We start from the raw sequence: 13,542 nt of genomic DNA, 5'->3' as shown, positions 1-13,542 counted from the left end.
GCAGAAAGTGAAAAATTGTGCAGAAATTGCCTTTGGCATTGGCAAAAGAGTTTAGGTGCAAGGTGTAAAGCGACAGAGTGAAATCTAAGAGGTGAAGTAAGATTCAGGGGGAAAAATAAAACCGCGAGGCGAAATGATAATTGACGTTCTTTAACAATATAAGTTCGAAAAAAGGACCAAAATTAAACAAATTAAGCACATTCAGAACTTCGGGAGTTCACTCGTACTTCTGTAGTGTCACTGTGAATAATTGCAAATAAGGGAAGGGCGGGGCGGGGGAGGAGAAGAGAGACGGGAAGAAACAGAGTAAATGAAACAAGCAAACGTTACAGTTAGTTCTGCTTCATGCTTATATTTGATTTGGATCCACACAAATTACTCTCAACATAAAATATGCTCTGTTACGACTTAGTTGTTTCTTTCTTGTTTTCGAAAAGCCACACTAGCACAAATTACAATCTAAAAGTCTCAAAATCCAGCTCCAATGTGTTCGGTCCCTCCTTTGTTGCATCATATCACGCTTTCTGTGCAGCACAAACATTATAGTCAATGAGTGGACATCAAGCAACAAGGTACAGAAGCATGATTACGAGCATTAGAATACTGGATCAATCTAAAACTCGGGAGGAAGTTCCTCTTCGGAGTACAAGCGGTCAGAGAAATATATCCTCCTCAGACGGCAATTTGCATGAACCTGAACTCGCAACATCTCCACATAGTTTGTTCCATGGGCTCTCCTGACAAAATCAGTTAGATTAAACTGGATTTGATTCCAGCCATCATCCATCCTCAGCGGCATAGTGCAGATATACGGCTTCACTCGAGTTACAGCCTACAAAACAAAAATAAATACATAACCTCTTGTATTTTTTATCACTTTGACATTTCTAGAGCAGCAAGATCACTCCAATGCGGAGCATTATTAGTCACCGTGTTATAAATTCAAATCAGAATTCTTCGGCAGTCGAGCTAATAGCACTTCAATAATGAAGAACGACAACGATAGATGTTCAGTAAAACATAAGAAGCATAAACGCTTAGACTAGTTTGCGACAAGGACAGATGTTCATTAAAACACCGATATGACCGATTTAATGCCAAATGAATCTTAAAAGGCAACCATAAACGCTGAGACTTGTTTGTGATCTTGTGGTCTTTTTATATGCCCGTCAACAACTGCTTAACAAAACAAACACATCCATATGTAGTTGTTGATTAACGATCACAATTGATTCCAAAATCACATTTCTTTCAAATTTAGGCATTGTTCAAGTGGAACTGCATGTTAGTCATTTTGCTTTAGGGGTTTTAGAATTTTCTTCAATTAATAACGTTTGATGTAACTAACATGAGATGTTTCAGGCAATTCAGCAGAGTGGATCTTTTTGGTCACTAGCCTTTGTTGAAATATCCAGAGGGAGTTGTTGGAAAGCAGGCCCATACCACCACTTGGTCGGTGGGTTCCCTTAGCCCCACGCGATTATGGTGGGTTCCTTGGCCCCACATGTAGGGTGAGTCTCATTGGCTCTGTGTGTTTGCTCGATAATTCAATACGTATACTACATTCGGCACGCTAATACTCCTATCAAATTGTCCCTTATGCACAAATTAGACTAGTGAACATACAACTTAGACAAAGACTGATTGGTAAAATGTGCTCATTTGTTTGTAACCTAATCAAGTTTTAGAAGCTGATAAAAGCTTAAGGAGTGCTACCTAGAATTATGCCGAAAGTATGAATGACGATGTATTTGTAAACATTCGTAATTCCAGATTGGAACGAAAAAAATACGATTATAAAAGTATATCTAGGTCCCATCAGGGGGGTGTCTCTGCAAATTTCTCTTATCTTTTCACAAGACATTTGTTACAGTAATACAAATACTGGACTAATAATCTCTGTACTTACTTCAAATTAAACAATACACATTTAAGTGACAAAGATGGAGTATTGTTTCATAGAGTTCTGCGAATATTGCGCAATGTCCTTATCTGATTTTTTGACAGCTGAAGCTGCAGATGACATCCATAAGAAGCTTTTAATTGGGGTGACATATATGTTGCTTCAATCTTTTTCTATGGTGGCATTTTGCCCCTGCAGCAAAAGTTGAGGTTAATTTTAATAAATAAATACTATAGTGTGCATCAACCGACTTGTATTTAAATGATTAAGAGCACGTGCTGACCTATTTTTTGTGGCTAATTCAGTATATTAATATTACTATAGTGGCTAAATATATTTCTTTGAAAGCCAAATGGCCCAAAGAACACAGCCAAAACAACATTACAACACAAAGAAACTAAAATCTGGAGCAATTGTTCATAAAATGCAGTACTGGATTGGTTTCTCCGGAGAGCAAGGCAGGGCATCTGAACGAAGGACGATGACCAGAGATCGGTACGTTGAAATGTTGTTGACGGCAACAGAAGTTTGACGGGGTAAAGCAGAGATTAAATTTGTAGATAAAATTTGCAAATTAAATTATTTGTCACCAATAGGAATGAACACGGTTATTAATGCTCAAGAAACAATCAAATCAACAACTTTTATGTCATTTAATTTACAAAACTTTATCTACCAATTTAATCTCCCTAACATTACTAAATTTAACTTGAAGTTTTTCTTCGATTAAACCAATGCTAATAGAAGTGCAGATTCCTGTTGGAGGAGGAAAAGTAGGTGGGAACATAGGAAGTTATTGATTAGGTACAAGTTGACGCACCCCATAAAACGTGTTGCATTTTTCAACTTTAAGTTTTTGGCATCCAAACAAAAGTCACTGAAACATCCCATTCGAAAAGAAAAGTTGACGGATATCTGAACACTCTAAACTAGTACTCTTAATAGCAAAGTTAAACTATTTCTTCCTTTTTATTTCTTTTCAGATCTGCAGACTTATTTCTTAACAAACATCATTTAATTTCTATACTAGACTCAGCGACTCACATTATCTTGGCAGGAAATAAACTTAGAATTGATGATGATAAAATCACCGAATTAACAAAGGGGTATATAAAAAGTAAATAATGTGTCGATAGCGCCACCTTTTAAAAAAACAATAATCATATCTGAACTTGTTTTACTAGAGCCCCAAAAGTAGCTTGACGATTGAATTCTGTTTCCCTATAAGTCGTCTCTAATTGCCAGTTGCCTTCCTGAAAGACTTAGGGTCAAGAAAATTGAGTAGTCGAGGTGCCTCACCTGAATTTCCTAGTTAGCGACTTTGGAATCCGATTTACTTGCTACTTTCTCCTAAAAGGGGCATAATCAAGGCAATGGTGTTCAACTCCGCTATCAAATCCGTTCTTTAAATTGGGAACCCTCTCTTTATTTTTATTTGGTGTAACTACTTAACTGGATGAGAGGAAACTTTCACGTCCGATTTTGAAAGGGGCAAATCCTATAGGATCCTATCCAAAATTTTCTTTTGCTAGGCCCATTGCTAAAAAACCTACTTTCTTACAATTACGAAGTTCATTCGAATACGAAATCCAATCCTGAAAATACAACATTCCATTTTTTTATGAAAATTAATCCTAAAAATACAGCATCCCACTTTTTTATGAAAATCAATCCCGGAAATGCAGTTCCCTACGCCGCAGCGAGAGAGTCCAAAGCACTAGCCGACAATTTAGCAAAGGTGTGGAATTTTATCTCTAATTCTCCCATTCAGTTTCATCAAGGCATGATTTGTTTTGCTACATACTAGAGCATTAGTTCTTTCAAAAGAAAAGGGAAAGTGGCAATCAACCCCAGCCGGAGCTAGGGTCGATCTCGATCAAGATTGAAACCCTCAACAAAAAGGGGAAGAACTCTCACAGAAAGAGAGAAGCTCTCTCACGGAAAGAGAGAAAAAAGTCTTTATTAGACATTTCCTTTGAATATGGTCTAAAATTATGATTCACAGGTGTAGTCCACTCAATTATTGACAAAAAATTATGTAAGTCGTCTCTAATTGCCAATCGCCTTCCTCAAAGACTCAGGGTCAAGAAATTGAGTAGTAGAGTTGCCTCACCTGCATTTCCTAGTTAGCGATTTTGGAACCCGATTTATTCACTACTTTCTACTTCTCAATGGAATCGTACTCGTCCTGTGCAATGAAGCGTCCTCCTCCTGAAAGGGAAAATATCACAAAAAGACTGTTGATGGACATTAGAAAACGATACAGAAGAGAAAAGCTGCTCCTGTCGGAAGAGTCCGAAGCACCAGCCGACAATTTAGCAAAGGTGTGGAATTTCATCTCTAATTCTCCCATTCAATTTCATCAAGGCATGATTTGTTTTGCTACATATTAGAGTTTTACTTCTTTCAATTTGAACCGTGTTTTACTTTCGTAACTAGAGTTTCTATTTTAGCGATCACTAGGAATATTGCCCGCATGCTGTTGCGGGTTTTCATTCCGTAATGCATTTTCAATTACATTAATATAAAAAATGCACGTCTTAGTTCAACCAACTCCAAAAAAATACAGGTGAACACAGATAATTCAACTTGAAATCAGTTAGGTGGCCCATCAACATCAAATAACTATATAAGCTTGGATGGATTAGAGAAAAAATAAATAAATAAGCGAAGTCATACTCTGAGAAACTGTGCAAGAATCAGAAAATTCCTAGCACCACGGCCCAGGTTGGTATTTCAGGTTTTTAGTTAGAGAAATTAGGGAAATTACCTGCTTGGCCCTTTCAAAATCAACCGCAATTTCCTTCATCAAACTGAAAGCCTTCCCAATAACCTAAATGCGTAGGGAAATTACCTGCTTGGCCCTACAAATTTTGGAAATCTCATAAAACCCTCGATGATATCGAAGCCACTAAAACGCACCTCATGCTGTCCGTTGGATTTGGATCCAAGGGGCAAAGATACACTTCGACTCTCTCCGCCCAACCCAGCCCATCGCACCTGTTATTTGAACCCTGGGCCCAAACTCAACGGCCCAACCCGGGTTCTTTGGGTGATAAAAAGGGACAACACAATGGCACAATTGTTATTAATTCAAAATTGAAGTCCTATTTCGTAGGCAAGATGAATAATGCAATTGCAACCTCTACTCTAGACTATAGTAATAGCAATGCCTAGGGGTAGTATTGGTACGGTAATCTTACCAAAACCCATGTACCAATTACCATACCAAACTTTTGGTATGACAAAATTTATTATCATTACTATGCCAAACTTTCGATATATCAAATTTCAGCATGCCAAATAGTTTGGTTGGCATGGTATAGTAATTACCTCTTTGTTTTGGGCCATTCTTTTAGGCCTAATTTTTTTTTTTTCAACCCAATTCAAGGCCCAAATGTGTTTTGGCCACTCTCTTTGGGTTTCTAAAACTTTTTTATTTAATTATGAGAATTTTATAAAGATTCATTTAAGAAACAAGAAGTAAATAGATGGAAGAATTGCTGAAAGAATCCAACATCCCTAAAAAAAATAGTACAAAGATTCTTAAATTTTATATCTACATTCTTTAAAATTGTACAAAAATTAACTTGATAGACGAAGCCAGGGAGAAAGACATCTCAATTTGATGAAGGAGAAGATGAGATGGATTGCGAAGAGAGAGAGAGTTGCTGGAACGGGAGCAACATAGATGAAGCCGATGGCTAGATGAGTGAAAAGATGATGAGTCGCAGCGCAAGAAGGCTTAGGTTTTTTTATTGGAAAAGTAGAGGTTAGAGGGTGAGATGATTGGATAAATGACTAGGAAAAAAAAATATAAAGTGCATATATAATGATAATAATACCTAATTAGTCGTTTGCATAATTATTTGTAGATCTCTGAAGTTGTAATTGAAACATTACTAATTTATTATGCAGCCATATTCAGCAGAGTGGTTCTTTTTAGTCACTAGCCTTTGCATGGAGATCTTATCAGCTGCTTGTGATCAAGCTTCGTCCCCAAGTAGGCCTCGGTATGCGCTGTTTGGAATGCTCTTGGCTATTGCAGCTCTCCTCACTTGCATATGGGAGCTGATTTACAGAGGCAGGAAGAGGGGATGTGACATGCTTTTTGGTTCTGTCATTGAACTTTCTGTCATTGAACTTTTTGGGTTCGTCGGAGGCCTCGCTCAGTGTGTTTGCTCAACAATTCAATACGTTTATTACATTCGGCGTGCTGAAAATCCTATCAAACTGTCCCTTTTGCCTGCCATCTTTCTCATATGCTTGATTGCTGCGAGATTAAGTAGGAATCGAATGCAAACCAAAGATGAGACCGGTGAACATACATCTTAGACATAGACTGATCAGTCAAGGTGTGCTTGATTGTTTGTAGCCTAATCAAGTTTCAGAAGCTAATAAAAGCTTAAGGATTTTACGTGCTACCTAGAATTATGTTGAAAGTATGAACGATGATATATTTGTAAACATTCGTATTTATAGATTGGAAGGAAAAGATACGAGCAGAATAGTATACATAGGTCCCATCAAGTAGTTTATGTGCAAATTCCTCTATCTTTTCACAAGACATTTGTGTTACGTTTGTACAAATATTAGAGTAATGATCTCGGTATTTACTACAAATTAAATAAGTTCTGCAAATATTGCAGAGTCTTTATCTGATTTTTTTTACAGCCAAAGTTGCAGTTGACAGCCACAAGAAGCTTTTAATTGAGGGGGCATATATGTTGCTTCAATCTTTTTCTTTTGGTGGAACTTTGCCCCTACAGAAAAAGTTGAGGTAATTTTATATGGCGTGCATCAACTGAATTATAATTTAAGTGATTAAAAACATATACTGGTCTAATTCATATGACTAATTTAGGTGTTTTGATATAGGTGTCTCAGTTTTGAAATTCTGAGATTTAACATCCATACCTTTTAGACTTTTGATCAAACATTCTTATCTAATTTTTAATAACAAAAATTACATATATTTGGTTTACCAATCAAATGACAAACTAATATCACCTAAATCCTAAAATCTAGGAGATATATTATCCCATAATTCATTTCAAACGACACTTTTCATTACTCAAATAAAAAATATCATTAAAATTCTAAATATACAACTAACATCCTATTAAACATAACGTACCAATTATGGACATGATATATGAATGCACAGATGTATTAAGCATTTGTTCTTCTCAAGAACACGACAGTTGACAATTGTAATGTCGTAATACATCTTTAGATGAATATTGCAGATGAACTGTTATTAACATATTCTTCTTTTCATTTATTTCTGAAAAATTGAATGGTTCTCCCTTCTGTTATATCGTTCTCGCTTAATCGCCTCAAAAGACCAAATTTAGGAGGGAGTGCACAGAAGGTAAAAATTGTGCAGAAATCGTCTTTGGCATTGGCAAATGAGTTTAGGTGCAAGGTGTAAAGCGACAGAGTTCTAAGAGGTGAAAAAAAAAAAAAAAAAAACGAGGTGAAACAATAATTGACGTTCTTTAACTAAATTAAGCACATTCAGAACTTCAGGACTTCATGCTTCATGCACTAGTACAACTTAGTTGTTTCTAGTATTCAAAAAACCACACTAGCACAAATTACAATCTGAATAGTATTCAGAAAACAACGATATGAGTTAATCCCAGATGAATCTTAAAAGACAACCATAAATGCCTAGACTTGTTTGCGAAATATGTATCTTAGAGAAAAACATAAGAAGCATTATGGTGTACCAGAATATTCCATGAAATACCAAATGGAAAAGAAAAGGAGAAAACAGAGAACAACAAGATCAACCGATTACTCAATTGATAAACATCAATAAACATGGGCAAACTTACACACTTGAAAATTGGAAGCTCAAAAACATCGCCTGACATTCTTGTCATCCCGAATTTGAATCTCAAATGTGAAATATTTCTTCAGATTCTTTACAATCATAACCAGGAATGGAAGTTTTATACTCAGCGTAGCTGATGGGTCTGCTGGGCAAGTAATGTATGTGGACTGGATGTTCGACCCAACTATTTCAAGAACATTGGATTGTATGTCTTCATCCTGTGGTCTTTTTATATGCCCATCAACAACTGCTCAACAAAACAAACACATAATATCAAACCACCAGGCACAATTTACTCTATCATCATGTCGATAGCTCAAAGGCATGTGCCTCATTATTTACTTTGTCAGGAAAACACTTAGGAAACTCTAAAATTTAATGGTATAACAAAGTGTTAAGGGATCCATCTGTCGGGGACTGCCGATTCTTGTAGCTAATGCAAAAGTACATGGTGTATTAACATGGATGTAGAAGGCCGAGCATGAAAAACAAAAATCTCCGTACTTAACATGATTAACACAATATTAACTTAATCAGGAAACAAGGTCCCAGCTTAAACATTCAAACAGAAAAGACAAACTCCTTTGATGATAAGAGGGATGGATAGCGATGAGGAAGACAATATTGAACCTTGATTAAGAACCTTCATCCACCAATTCGAAATTGTGATTAAGCATTCAAGATTTAAAGAAGCTACAGGCACTTCGTCAATACGGACCACAATTAGAAGAAAAAATGTGAAAGATGTAAACAACACTGAAGAGTCTGAATGCATCATTGTATATTGATAATTCGTAAAGTTGAATTTCACAAGAACCTCAAAATTCAATCAATATGTTTTACTTCTCCACAGTAAAAAACCACTCACCTTCTTTATCCCAAATCTGCAAAGGCTTGCTCCTGAATATTCAAAACAATGCACAGCTTAACATCCATGTTACAATCGCAAGGATAAGAAAATACTCCAAATACGAGAGAGAAACTGATAGCATACCCGAGGCTGTATAGAATGGACAGAAAACCGGATTGAAACGTGTTCTTGAACATTCTTACTTCGATCTAAGTCGAACTGCAGCAAAAAAGCAACCAAACTGGAATCCCACTAGTGTGAGCTTCACAATAAATAATTTGAATGTTTAAACAGACTATTCCGTGTTCTAGGCACTAAAATTGCTCAAAACGCAACTAAAGCACGATTAAACAAAATTAATTACTTCAGAGCTAATGAATATGAATAAAAAAAATACCTAACACAGAAAAAAGAAATCTAAAAAGGGTTTAGAAATTCAAACTTTTTTTCGACAAACGATAATATAATCTACACTAAATTCCTCTGATCTACGAGGACGAAGATACGAACTCGGGGGTGCAGAGAGCTCTAGCACTAGCAAGCATTCTATCAATGGCAGAGTATGAATCCCAGTTATTCTTGCAAAGAATTTGTAGACAAATCTAGAAGCTATCTGCAACCCTAAATTAGATTAGCACTAAAAAAAAATATTGAAGTCGGACCAATTGTAACTTACCAGGAAAAGAGTCCTCCGTTCAACACCGGCGGGAATCGCAGAACTTTCCGAGCCTCTCAAAAGCCCTAACGCTCGCTCATACACCGACTGCAAATTTGCAATCCCCTTCTTCTCTGCCGTCGTCGTCGGTTGATGAGTCTCACTTGGGAGCTTCCATCTCAGTGCCGGTCCCTTGACGAAGGAAGACAAGTTCATAGCCATTCATTAAAGAAGGGTTTCAAATTCCAAATGTATATAATGACAGCTTCGGTTGACATGTATGCCAAGTGTGGTAGCGTTAGTGATGCTCGTGAGGGATGCAGTAACTTGGAACGCAATGATATCAGGGCTTTCACAAAACGGGAGGGGCATCGAGGCTCTACAGCTCTTCAAGGAGATGCGGTTGGAGGATGCAAAACCGGACTACGTTACATTTGTGAATATTCTCTCTGCTTGCAGCCATATGGGATCCGTCGAGAGAGGGTGGATGTATTTTAAGATGATGTCTAATGAATTTGGCGTAGCCCCAAGGGTGGAACACTATGCTTGCATGGTTGATGTATTGAGCCATGCCGGGAAGTTAGATGAAGCCAAAGAGTTTATAGAATCAGCAACTATGGATCATGGTATGTGTTTATGGCGTATTCTATTAAGTGCTTCTCGGAAGTATCGTAATTACGAATTGGCAGCCTATGCTGGAGAGAAGTTAATGGAGATGGATCACAAGAATCATCAGCTTATGTGTTGTTGTCAAGCATATATACTTCCTTGGGCAGGAAGGAAGATGTTGAGCGGGTAAGAAGCCTGATGAAACTTAGAGGAGCAAGGAGACTGGGTGTAGTTGGATTGAATTGAAGAGTCAGGTTCATGTCTTTGTTGTTAGTGATGAAAAGCATCCCCAAATTGAAAATTTACGTCATGAGATCCGAAGGCTTGTCAAGCATATGATGAAGATTGAAGCCTTGAATTGAGCGGTGGGCACGGTGCGGTTCTACTCTCAAACCGGAACTGGAAATAGGAAATATCACGGTCCGCTTCGGTGCTTTTCCGCTTAAATTTATTATTAGTGACAGTTTGTATGTTGATAACACTATTAAGTTATTTAGGGATGTACTATCCACACATCCCAAATTACTTTTCACACACCCTTTATTAATTTATGTCCGTTAATCTTCTTTAATTCATCCGATCTAACGATCGAAAATTAGAAGGGCGTGTGAGAAGTAAAATGAGGTGTGTGGATATCACACCCCATTATTTAACAAGTTTCTGCATTAACATTCCATTAATTACTCTCAAGAACGAGAAACGCTTCTATGAGTTTTTTGTTGTGCCTTGGCTGATTATCTTCACCAACATACAAACCCACAGTTGAATAGTTTAAAATACAAGAAATAAAGACACCGAGAAATTTACGAGGTTCGGCAAAAACCTGCCTACGTCCTCGGAGAGATATTGCTCTTCACTATGAGAAAAACAGTACAAGTTACACATGAGTTAAATCGACATAACCCAATCTCATATCCCTTGTACACCCTCTCACAGAATTTTCCCAAGAGCCTCACTCTACCCCAAGAGTTCTTTCACAAGAGATTTTTCACTCTAGCTCTCTAGATTTTTTCTCACCCTTGCCCCCTTGTTTAGCCAAATGCTCTCACCATCTCTTTTTATGCTTTTCTTCATCGTAGCCAAATAATTATGGTTTTGAAAAAGCCACAAAACAAGGAGCAAATTAAGCCACAAAATAAGCCACAAAACAAGCCACAAAACAAGGAGCAAATTAAGCCACAAAATAAGCCACAAAACAAGGAAACATAATCTTCATCGTGATGTTCCCTCATCAATTTTGTTTTGTTTCCTAGCCTAATTTGGCCACTATCCAACAATCTCCACCTTGACCAAATTGTACCAAAGTCCATTGGCCTTACGAACCAGCATGCACACTCTGAATCAACCTCGTTGGTCTTGTTCCGATTCAGTCACTGCCAATGCATGTGCAGCTGCTGCAAGCAAAAAAAAAAACATTTAGCTTCAGACAGGATCTCGACACATCCTCGTCTCCTCCAGCAGGTTTTCCTCCTCTTCATTGTCTGCAACTTGGAAACTTGTCAGTGCACCCATTTCCAGCAACACCCGTCGAGCCAGACAAACATTCCTCACACTTCTCATTCTTCAGGACCATCTCATCACCTGTGAATCCCATAGCTCCACCTGCTGCAAAACCCCTGCAACACTTGAGACTATACATCACCAGGAGATGTGTTGCTTCGAGTACCTAGAGGGCATACTCGAAGTCTTCTGCCACAAAATTGCTGCTACCTGGACCAAGATCATCCTTTCTTTTTCTCAAAGGACAATTTATCTTTTTATGCTCGAATTCTTTGCAGTCATAGCATTGTGGTCCCTTGCCTTTGGAGCTTGATTTGAACCTGCTGTCTCTCTCAAATCCTCCTCCCAATTTTCTTCCATGATTCCAACCTTGAACAGCTAAAGCAGTCTCGTGCCCACCATCAACAATGGTCTTCCTCTTTTGTGTATCATAAGACACCAAAGAAGCCTGCACCTGCTCCAAACTTACTGTATCTTTTCCATGCAATAAGGTTGTCACAAGATTCTCATATGAATCTGGAAGTGAGGTATGAAGTAAGAGGGCTTTATCTTCTTCCTCAACCTTAACATCAACTTTCCTCAATTGATCCAAGTATCCATTGAACACATTCATGTGGTCCATGAGATTCCCGCCTTCATCCATCTTCAGCTTGTACAGCTTCCTCTTCAGATGTAACTTGTTGGTCAAACTCTTAGCAATATAGAGTTTTTCCAACTTCTCCCACAGTGCAGGCGCAGAATCTTCATCCATAACATTGTTGATAATGTTATCAGCTATGCAGTGTCGAATCGTGCTAACACAACGCGACTCCAGCTCATCCCACTGGTCATCTGTCATTTCTTTAGGCTTCCCATCTTTTCCCTTCAAAGCTCTAACCAAGCCTTGTTGAGTCAAGACATCCTTTACTCTCATCTGCCAGAGAGTAAAACTGCCCTTCCCATTAAACTTCTCAACTGAAAACGACATGTTTGTAGTCATCATGGTGAATAATAAATCTGAACCTTCAATGAACCAAAGCTTCCAACAAAGCTCTGATACCAATTGTTGTGCCTTGGCTGATTATCTTCACCAACATACAAACCCACAGTTGAATAGTTTAAAATACAAGAAATAAAGACACCGAGAAATTTACGAGGTTCGACAAAAACCTGCCTACGTCCTCGGAGAGATATTGCTCTTCACTATGAGAAAAACAGTACAAGTTACACATGAGTTAAATCGACATAACCTAATCTCATATCCCTTGTACACCCTCTCACAGAATTTTCCCAAGAGCCTCACTCTACCCCAAGAGTTCTTTCACAAGAGATTTTTCACTCTAGCTCTCTAGATTTTTTCTCACCCTTGCCCCCTTGTTTAGCCAAATGCTCTCACCATCTCTTTTTATGCTTTTCTTCATCCTAGCCAAATAATTATGGCTTTGAAAAAACCACAAAACAATGAGCAAATTAAGCCACAAAATAAGCCACAAAACAAGCCACAAAACAAAGAGCAAATTAAGCCACAAAATAAGCCACAAAACAAGCCACAAAACAAGGAAACATAATCTTCATCATGATGTTCCCTCATCAATTTTGTTTTGTTTCCTACCCTAATTTGGCCACTATCCAACATTTTTCAGGTCCTTAGAAGGATGGCGAAGTTACCAGAAATAGAAAAGGTTTCTGTATGCCGAAACATAAAGCTACGGCACATGTTCTTATACAATTGAAGACAAAAAAAATTCGCAAGCGCCTTTACAAATTTATAATAAAGTATGCCATGTTGTTCTATATTTCAATTACACAAAAAAATTATCTCATTCATGACGTTCATTGGGATCTTTTGTTCCATAATAAGAGATTATTCTTTTCTATTATTGGCATAAACTTTTCGGTCCACTGTGACAGGCGTGATCGAAACATTTTACCTGCTTCATTTTATTAGATCGATCGTGGGTACCATGAATCGTGTGGCCCTCATCTTCTGGTACTCTGGATCCGACTGTATCTTATCCCTATTTCCCCACAAACAAACCAAGGCCACAAATTTTTTTTCCTACTAGACGCTACGTGTCACCCAAGCCCAAGCATATAAAGCCACGTGTCAGGCAGCCCAACCATAACCTGCCACGTGTGAGCGTGGAAATCTATGGGGGACTAGTGACCGTGAAAGCTTTTGCAGCACTCGACGTGTGAAATGG

The 13,542-nt window shown here is 37.9% G+C and overlaps 1 pseudogene; it reads right to left on the bottom strand.

Annotated features, from left to right (window-relative positions):
* Positions 1-506: 506 nt before the first annotated feature.
* On the bottom strand, positions 507-8,815 carry LOC137735701 (uncharacterized; annotated as a pseudogene).
* Positions 8,816-13,542: the final 4,727 nt, after the last annotated feature.

Source organism: Pyrus communis, chromosome 5 (assembly GCF_963583255.1).
Source record: "Pyrus communis chromosome 5, drPyrComm1.1, whole genome shotgun sequence".
Lineage (NCBI taxonomy): Eukaryota > Viridiplantae > Streptophyta > Magnoliopsida > Rosales > Rosaceae > Pyrus > Pyrus communis.
Note: the sequence above shows the minus strand (reverse complement) of the source record. Positions and strands in the feature narration are given on the sequence as shown.